This window comes from Pteropus vampyrus, unplaced genomic scaffold (assembly GCF_000151845.1).
Source record: "Pteropus vampyrus isolate Shadow unplaced genomic scaffold, Pvam_2.0 Scaffold305, whole genome shotgun sequence".
NCBI classification, from domain to species: domain Eukaryota; kingdom Metazoa; phylum Chordata; class Mammalia; order Chiroptera; family Pteropodidae; genus Pteropus; species Pteropus vampyrus.
The window spans coordinates 1,042,604-1,053,103 of record NW_011889086.1 but is presented as its reverse complement, the minus strand read 5'-3'; the positions used below and the strand labels follow the sequence as shown (position 1 = coordinate 1,053,103).

Sequence of the window (10,500 nt, the reverse complement as noted above, 5' to 3'; positions counted from 1 at the left end):
CAGTTTGGAAACAGAATGAAGAATTCAGAATTTATGTTTCATAATCACTTGTTGCACTCCTACTGCTCAGAACTGGAGAAATGGCACTGAACAAGACAAACTCAGTCTCTGCCCTCATGAAGTCTATCAAACATGCAATTTCAAGATGATACTATAATTTCTGCTATTACAGGCTCTTGTGGGACCACAAAGAGGGGCACTCATCCCAGAATGAACCTTCTCCTGCACCACATTTTTGAGGATGATATTGATCAGTCAAAATTTGAGAGCAATGCTCTAGACTGTGGGGAATACAAAATAGAAGACCCTCTTCCCTAAATGAAAGGGACAACCAATGGAAAAACATTGGAAGGAATAGTGCAGTGCCTAATACTCACGCAGAGCCAGGAATAGTGCCTATTCCCACTGGCCGGATTGGAATAAACTCATGATTCATGGGGCATTTGATAAATAACTCAGACGAGTATTGTGAAAGCAGTTGAGAATAATTTACTCTAGGTAAAGCACCGCTCTGGTACTGCCTACCAAATCTTAAATATAAGATGTGAAAGGATAAAACTGTTTCCAGGTAAATGTAATTGTATCTCCACTGCCCACCCCTCCCCCCACCACAAGGTATATATAAATAACCTCCAAATATTTATAGGAATACAAAAATATCCCGCACTCAACAAGACAAAATTCACAGTGTTTGACATCCAATTACCAGGCATGCAAAGGAGTAGGGAAATATGATCCATAATAAGAAAAATCTATCAATTGAAACCCACCTAGTACTGACATGGATGTTAAAGTTAGCACACTAAAACAGTTGTTATGACTGTATTCTATGTATTCAAAAAGTACAGGCACGAAAAATATAAAAAGAATGAAACTGAATTTCCAGAGATAAAAACTACAATGCCTGAAATGAAAAATACACTGAGTTGGATTAATGGAAAATTAAGCATTGAAAAAGGAAGGATTTGTGAACTTAAATGTGCAACAAAAGAACTATCCAAAATGAAACACACAGAGAAATTTTAAAAATTAAGAAATAGACAATCAATGAGCTGTAGGACAACTTCAAGCTTCCTAATATACATGCAACTGGAGTTCTGAAAAGTAGGCAGTAGGGGTCAGAAAAATATTTGAAAAAATAATGATTGAAAAATTTTCCAACTTTCAGGAAAATGATAAGCTCATAGATCCAAGAAACTCAAGGCATCCCAGACAGAAGACTAAGTCCCATCATAATCACAGTGATAAAGAGGGAAACTCTCCAGAGAATAAAGACATGTTACCTACACAGGGAAAAGATAAAAACGACAACAAACTTCTAGTTGGAAACAATGGAAACAAGAAGGTGTTAAATCAACATCTTTAAATGACTGAAAGGAAAAAAAATCGGGTTAGAAAACTGTATACCTAGTAAAAATATATCTCAAAAATGAAGGCCAAATTATATTTCTAAGATATGAAATCTGAAGGAACTCAGCATCAATTTGTTTTTACTACAAGAAATGTTAAAGGATATCCTTTATGCAGAAGGAGGTGATACCAGATGGGAATCTGGATCTGCATAAAAAAAAGGAAGAACACAGGTAATTATGATAAATTATAAAAATTTTTTTCTTAGTATTTAAATCTCATTAAAAGAGAATTGACTATTTAAGCAAAAATAATAGCAACAAAATATGAGCTTTATAACACGTATATAAGTTAAATGTATGACAACAATAATATAAAGTCCAGAAATGGAGGAATGTAAGTATATTATTGCCAGATCATTATACTATACATGAAGTAGTATAACTATTCTAGACAGGGAGTGGTAATTGAATATGTTATCACTGTGATATATTAAAGATGTATAATATCAACTGTAATGTAATTACTAAAATAATAAAACAAAGTTTGAATATTAACAATGAAAGTTTATTCATATATTACTTGTACTATTTTTTTAAAAAGCTATTAAAGGAGGGTTGCTAACTTGCTAAAGGACATAGAACTGGGAACCAGGTATTAATGGAGCAAGAATTCAAAACAAAGCCAGCTTCAAAGCTGGTATTGTTTCCTACACACCAGCCTCTCTCTAGTTTATATATGTATCACATACAAATGTTTTCAGTTCTTGAGGTTATAGATAGTTGATCCTCAAGGACTGTAAATAAAATGGTGAGATCACCTCATCAGAGCAGAGATATTTAAATAAACAAAACAATGAAAAGACATTCAGGCCTGAATGAATTCACACATCTAAATTCACAGGAGTAAATGCTGTCAGTAGTTTTTCAAGCAATGTCTAAGAAGAAGGAAGCTGGAGTATTACAGGTTTTCTGTTTTAGTATGGATAGAGAAAGATTCTAATATTTTTTCATCCTGTTAGCCAGACCACCTATACCATGATAATGTAAGTGCCATGGGACTTTTTTTGTTCATTGCTTTATTCCTATGGCTCATAACAGTGTTGGCTGCATATCAGGAACTCAACAAATATTTGTTGAATAAATGGTCGTGAAAGACCATGACTAATGGCATGAAACTTGTATGTTACCTTGGAAACATACTTAACTCTCCTTGTTCTGACTCTGTAGTCAGAAAGCAATCTTCAGATTTTGTGAACTATATTCCCACAGAAACAAGAGAATGGTCTGACCATATTGATGTGAGTTTTATAGACATGAGACAGTCACAATTCTCAATGCAAGGAACAATTTGACAGACTGGTGGCCACATTAGTCTTGCAAGCCTTTCAGGTAGTGTGAGTTTCAAGTTCTTGGGTTCTGACCACTCTGCACATTAAGAGGATATAAGCCAGTTTATAGACATTTAAGTGTGCTCCAGGCAGTCTTCCCAGAGTCATATCTCCTCACATCACTTTTGCTAATTTTGTACAAAGAACAGAGGACAAAATGACCAAGTTTAACTGAGAGAGCTCTACGATTTCATGGTATGTTAAAAGGAAAGTTTTCAGGTGATTATATATTTCCCATCAAAATGAACTTTTATATTTATTTCTAATCCTTTTAAAGTGTAATTAGATATTTAAAAACACATAAATCAGATATAGGGAAGAAGATTTTAATTTGTTACAGTGCTCAGCTTTCCTATAAACTGAATGAACAGAGTAATTTTATTTTAATTTTTACATGTCTTATGGCGCTATTTATATGAAGTTCAAAAACAGATAAAACTAATCTAAGATGTTGGATTCGAGGTCAGAATAGTGGTTACCTTTGGGGGAGGGGTTATTAAGCGAGATGGGTGGATAGGGGACTTTTTGGTGGTAGATGTGTTCTAAATCTAAACCTTTAATTTTTTTTTATTTTTCAATTATAATTGACATACAATATTATATTAGTTTTAGGTGTACAACATAGTGATTTACCATTTATGTAACTTACAAAGTGACCAACCACCCCGATAAATGTAGTACCCATCTGACACCATACATAGTTATTACAATATTATCGGCCATATTTTTTATGCCGTACTTTATGTCCCTATGACAATTTTCTAACTACCAATTTGTATTTCTTAATCCCTTCCCCTTTTTACCTATTCCCCCAAGCCCCCTCCTATCTGGCAACCATCAAAATGTTCTCTGTATCTATGAGTTTGTTTCTGTTTTGTTTGTTTTGTTCTTTAGGTTCCACATATAAGTGAAATCATATGGCATTTGTCTTTTCTATCTGACTTACTTTATTCAGCACAATACCCTCCAGGTCTGTCCATGTTATTGCAGATGACAAGATTTCATTCTTTTTTATGGCTGAGCATCAGAGTAATTTTAGATGAGGAGAAGAAGATGTGTTACAGACAGGGTGGATCAGGGTAATATGATCACCTGTCATATCCCAGATGTTGTGGAAGGCAGGATCTCTTTTGGATCAACCTATATTTACTACAAGAAAAGTAAAAAAGACATCTTTCAGAAGGAAGAAAATGATATCAGATGGAAATCTGGATTTGCATAAAAAAAGGAAGAGTGCAGGGAATTCCTCCAAGGAATCCTGCAAAGTAAGTATTATCATCCCCATTTTAGAGGTAAGAAAACCAAGATTCAGGGAGTTACAGTCACAGAACTGAGTACCAGACCTGGGACTCCAACCCAAGTCTTTTCTGACTCCATACTGACTCTATTCCATTTTCATATTACAATAGAAAGAACAGGGCATTTTTCAATACCATGTGAACTGGCATTTTCTCATTTGGTTTATGAATCACAATCATAGTGAATCACAGAAAAAATAATTTTCTTATTTCTTTGAGGTAATTAAGTCTAGAAATGAGTAGAAAGTGCATTTTGAAGGTTGGAAACTTGTCTTAGGTTTACAAATCCCTTTTCTCTAATGAATATAGTTTATTTTCTTTGTTGATTCTAAAACAATTAGCAGGTAGTGCCATACCTATAAATTCTCATGAACGTTGTTAGAGGAACATTCAGTCAATAAAGCATCTGTCTTATATTTTAACTACATTGTGTTTGAATCCATTGGAGAGGCAGCTTATTCATTTTGTTTTTTCTCATTTCTGGTGAAAAAAAATCACTGCATTTCTTTTTTTTGAAAAGGCAAAGTATAATTGCAATAGTAATCCATAAAAAGCTGGCATGTTAGCATTCATGCTAATTAGCTCAGATTTGCAAAATGCTTTTAGAGCGGGAAGTGTCATACAACTGTTCACTAATGTTATTACTACGTTATGATCCAAACTGTCAGCTAAATGATTGCCAAGGACTCAAAAGAGTTCCCATTTTAAAAATAAAATGGCCAGTGAGCGGGGAGGAAAACCACTTTATCTACATAGAGGTGAGATAATAGATGAATGCAGACATAGACTTATAGGCTATGCTTGGCAGGCGTTGGATATGGCTTGAATTGTTCCAGGAAAGCAAGCTGCATTTTATTTTATTTTCCCTCCCCAATTCCCTGAAATCACATAAGGTAGCTACTGAAAAAGCTGTTCTCAATATGTTGTAAGGCAAGTCTGCCAATACACTTCTTACATTTTAATTACAGTAATGCTACATCCATCTGACACTATTTGGAAGAGGAAGAAAAGATGCCAATGTTAATGAGCTCCTACTGTGTGCCTGGCATTTTACATACATTATTTCTTTACGGCCCTTTGAGGTAAGGAATTGTTATTTCCATTTACAGATGTAGTAACCAAGGTCCAGAATACTTAAAACAATTTATCCGAGGAAATGTAGCTTATCATCTTTCATTACATCATGCTATCTTAGGTGGGATACTAATAGCATCATTCAGAATTGCATCTTTTTTTCTCAGCAACTCTCAGTGGAAGGATTATGCCTCTTTCTCAATAGCTCTAGGAGGACGAGTGTGGTTGGGCAGGCTTGGGTCACATGCTATTCCAGAAGCCAGGTGGACTCACATCCACCAGGACCACATGGAGTAAGGGGATTGGTGGCTCCCCAAACAAAGTAAGGGCACTGCTTCCAGAGAGAGGAGAATAAATGCTGGGTAGGCAAAACAACAGATGCCCACCATACTGTTCTATGTTGCAATTCCCCTTGGTTCCCGGCAGCCTTTAGTACAATCTGTTAACCACTACAGGCTCACGTTAACATTGCATTGGGCAAATTAACCCAACCTCTCTAGACTCCCGCTTCTTCATTTCTAAAATGACCTATGAAATAATTTTTTCCAGGGGTGAAATTCTTTGACTGTGTTCTTATTCATCTCACAGACATTTACTGAACATAGTTATGGGCTAAAACAGGGCGATAAGAGTGTCGGAATTTGCATGGACTTTTATATGGTTGGCTGGTTAGTTAAGTATAAGCCACAAACAAAATATTCCCTCTGCCTGGAGTCCATACCCCATCTCCCATTCTCAGCCCATCCACATTCTCAGGGCCACTGTGCATTCCTCCCACCCTCTTTCCCTCCCTCTGAAAGAGCTGGTTCTGATTCAGCTCTAACCTCCTGTTGCCATTTTGGAATTCTGGCTCGGAGTTGCCAGATCTTCTAATTTTTCTTTTAAGAGAAGCCAGAAATCAAGATTTAATTTGTGAAAACCACAAATTCAAGTGTTTTAAAGAACACAATTGGACCAAACAAATACTTACATGAGCTACATCTGACCTAACGTTTGTAACTGTTGCCTTAAATCCTTCTCGCGTATCTAATGGAATGCTTCAGTTTTCTCATTATTTCACATGCCTTTCTATCCCACTACTAAAATTTTCGTAAGGACAGGGAATATGCTTCTGTCCTTTTTATCCACAGCATCTAACACAATGTCTGCTATATAACAAAGACTTAATCATTACTTGTTAAATGAATAAAATAATGATCTGCAAAGAATAAGGCCAGAATTTTTAAAAATTGAAAACAGAAAATATACTTTATAAATACATAATCAATGGATATATTTTTTCAATGGATATTTTAAATGAGAAAAAGTATACATAGATATTTATAAAGCAATCAAATTATAATCCTGACCAAAAGAAAAACAAATCCAATAGAAAAGGGAAAATTTATAAACCTAAATAGATTCCCAAAGTCCCTTCCCATTACTGTGGGAGAAACACATGAAGTTCTGCTGCCCGCTTATTTATTTAGAGTCTATACTTTCAGGGGAAAATAAAGGGAGGCAGAAAGTAAATAAGTTGAGGAAAAAGTTCATTCTATACTGATTCTGAAGGACTGCTTAAGATCAAATGTAAACCTGTGCTGACTCATTTCTGTAGCTCACATATGATGGAATGTGTATGCATAAATCCAGTCCAGTGTCCTTCCCTTCACTGTCTAGTAGCTTTCTTTCTACAGAGCTTTACTGTCATCTCCTTGTTTAACATCTTCCTGACCATCCACACACACCCCCTCCTCTGCGACCGTACAGCCACTGTGTGTGCTTGTATCGGAGTACCCATCACCCTGGTCTACCTGTGTCTACACCAGCCTGGGACCTCCTTGAGACTGGAATTATATCTAAGTTATCCATGCCCAGCACTTAGTAAGTGCTCAATGTTTGCAGAATGGATGAATGATATGTCCTCTATGTTATGAAGCATATTGTTATCTCCTGAGCTTCAGGATAGTCAGTTCAACTTAATAACAATGTGCCAGACTTTGTTCTTGTGATACATCAATGAATAAAAAAACAGTTTCCTACTCTGGTGGAAACACATCCTAGTAGAGGGGGAGAGAAAATAAACAATAGACATAAAATAATTATGTATTCGTTAGAGGTGATTGAGTGTTATGGGGGAAAAAAGTAGAGCAGAATAAGGAGCTCAAGAGTTCAGAACAGTGGAGGACTGCAGATTTTAAATAGAAGGCTCAGGGAAGCTCATATTAGAAAGGTGGCATCTGAGCAGAGTCTTGCAAAGTTGAGGGAGTTGCAAAGCTGATGTCAGGAGAAAGTGGTCAGGAGAAAGTGTTCAGGAGGAAGAAACAGCCAGTGCAAAGGCTCCAGGCGAGACTGTGCCTGGTAGAGGCCAGTGTGGTGGAGGGAAGGGAGCAAAGAGGACATTAGGAGAGGAGGCCAGGCAGGACCACATTTTGCAGAGCTTTAGGTGTCATTGTAAAGACATCAGTTTTTATTCTGAGTGAATCAGGAAGTCATTGCAGCAATCCAGTGAGATCAAAGATAGATTTTATCAATATGAATTAACTGAAATTTGCTTAGAATTTTATAGTGAGAGGTTGATCATGTGATGATTCTTTTTATTATCAGTTTCTTAGGGAAAAAAATCTTGCCAAATATAGCTGATATTTTAAAAAAATAATTCCTTTTCTCCATGATCATGGATGATCACATCTTTGTCTATGCTGACTTATTTTCAGTCCACCTGACTTATTTCTCTTTTTTTTGCACTACATCGTAAGGTCTCATATGAATGGTCATATCAACCATTTGGGAAATAGTTATTTCCCATTAATTAAAATTGTGTGTTTTTATCCCATTAAGGCGTCCTTCGTCTACATGCTGTATACAGGTTACTCTGCTAGCTTCAGTAGCCGCTGAAGTGAACAAGATCTTTTTACCACCAATAAGAAGTTTATACTCAATATGCAAACTGATCATTACAAAACAGCAGGAAAAAATGCCATTAGGCAGAGGTCTGTGCCTGGCACCATGCAGGTCTGATGGGGCAAAGCTAATTCTGTGCATGTTAGGAAAGCCGAGTCTTGTGGACTGTCTCTCATCCTCTCAACTCACCTTTTACAACAGCTATTGCAATGGCAACTAGCTTCCCAATAGTGTAACCTGACAGCACCATGCAGCTCTCATTGTCTGCACGAGGGCTTCCCCAAAAGGTAACCGATGATCAGTGGGAAGCAGGAACTAATGAATAAATGCCTGTCTTCCAACTCACAGCTAACAACTCTGAATTGCATCCTACGTAGTTCCTCAAAGGATCCCTGTAGGATGGAGTCTCAGTTGGCCACAAGAAGGGAACAAAGCAATAACTTACTCTTATATTGACTTTCTTTCACTGTTATAATCATTCCAGACATCCTTCATAATCCTTGGGTCTACTTCCCCCAAAATTCTCTGTATTCAAGGCCTGGTCTTAATCCCTTCTTTCCTGGGCAAGCCCAATCTAAGACCTGGGTTCTGAAAGCTGAGCATGAATCTTCCAAGTGTGGAAATAGGGAAAGCGCATTCCAGTCACAAGAAAAAGCCGGAGCCAAGATAAGGAGGCATGAAGAGTGAAAGTTGTATTTAGGGATTTGCAGTAAACTGTTGTAAATGAACCAGAAGGTGTATGGAGATTGTGAGGAGGAGGAAATTACTAGAGGGAAGTTTTGTTGATTGAGAAATACTTATCATACATGCTAAGCTGAAAATATTGAAAAACTGTTTCCCCAAAGTTTTGTTTGTTTTTTTGTTTTTCATCATAAGCGTCCATATTGTTCTTCATCTCTGAGAAAGCAATGGCCCATAGACTGGAGAATAACTTTGAACCCATACAATCAAGACAAAATTGAATATTTGGGTGAAAGACCAAATTCTGGAAAACAAAACTGCTTTTATGCATATTATCTGCAGATGTGTAAATCAAATTTATAACCATCTATTATGACTGAAAGAGAGGGATCCTGAAAAATTTCAAGGAAGAAAAGTAAATGGAAATGAATTGTGTAATATCTATTATTATTAATTAAAGTTACATAAAATAGCAGTGTATTTCATTGTCTTATTATTATGAACAAAAAATATGTGCTTTTGTGTAATTACTCCTACCTTATTTACCCTTATTTAACAATTAGGACTTAAGTTCTTCAGCTACAAATACTCTTCCTGGGAGGCGTGGTACATTTAGGTTTAAGAGAGAATTTTGGACCTCCTTTTTTATTTAAGTACTGTCTATGTTCTATCTTATATAACATCTAAAATATTTCATCAAATCTGAGCTTCTTTGTAATAGATAGACAGTTATTTCATTATTTTTTATGACACTAAGAAAAAACGGTGTTAATTACATTTTGACATATTGTTAAAGTGTAAGTTGCATCCTGATATCGGAGGTTTGTGAAACTATACAACTTAAAATTGATGCTTGCAATTTCATGTCCCCTACCTAACTGTGAGCTATGGGGGCGGGGAGGAATTTGAATTGTTCAACTTTGACTCTTTCTAATACTTGGTATAATTCCTGGCATATGTATGGTTGATATGTACTCAACAAATATTTGCTGAACTGAGCAGATCTCTACCTATCTTTACTCATTTTGACATAGCTTTAATAACCTACTTCAGAGACCAAAGGGACAGTTGCTGGAGGGGAGGACAGTAAGAAGATGGGTGAAAAGGTGAAGGGGAACATAGTCAATAATATTGTGATAAGTTTGCACAGTGACTGACGGTTACTAGAATTAGTGGAGTGATGACATTGTAAGGTATAAAAATGTTAAATCGCTATACTATACACCTGAAACTAATATAACTAATATAATATTATATATAAACTATACTAAAATAATATAAAATAAAAGCCTGCTTCAAACAGGACATTTCACAGGATGAGAATTTCATCATCCATCTCAGAAACCTGCAGAGTACAATGAAACAGACCTACTACTATTTAGCATTGAAAAAAATATCATATTACCATCTTTTTGTTTATGCCGACTCAAGAACTTAAAGTGTATGAAGATTTTCCACAATCTGTTTTGTGTATGTTTGTCTCCATGCCACAAATCATATTCTCTCACCTTTATAAGAAAGCCAAGGACCTCTTAAAACAAATCTTTGTTTAAATAAATGTGGTAGTAAAAATAATTTTGAAAGTACAGCTGTTGTGTTACTTATTTACTTGCGAGGGTATGTTTGCGAGGTCACATGCTGTCCCAAACTCTTCTAACCCTTTGAAAGGATTTACTTTGAAAGAAAAAAATTGGACATCAGGAATTATTTATATACATTTTCTGTGGTTTTTATTTAAGACAGGAAGGGATTTTTCAAGGCTTTCCACGCTTTTATTTGATTTAATTTCATGCTCACTGGAGCCCATTTCCATCACAGTCACCG

The 10,500-nt window shown here is 36.0% G+C and overlaps 1 long non-coding RNA gene across 5 annotated transcripts in view; it reads left to right on the top strand.

Moving 5' to 3' along the window:
* Positions 1-10,262, top strand: part of LOC105303437 — a 13,951-nt gene extending 3,689 nt beyond the window's left edge. For 2 of the 5 annotated variants that reach the window (XR_002776617.1, XR_002776621.1), the window contains 4 exons: positions 3,921-4,005; positions 5,007-5,120; positions 6,789-6,975; positions 8,872-10,262. This is a non-coding gene — a long non-coding RNA (uncharacterized LOC105303437). Of the gene's footprint in view, positions 1-3,920; positions 4,006-5,006; positions 5,121-6,774; positions 6,976-7,932 lie in introns of all 5 variants that reach the window. The other 3 variants (XR_002776620.1, XR_002776619.1, XR_002776618.1) reach the window with 3 other exon arrangements.
* Positions 10,263-10,500: the final 238 nt, after the last annotated feature.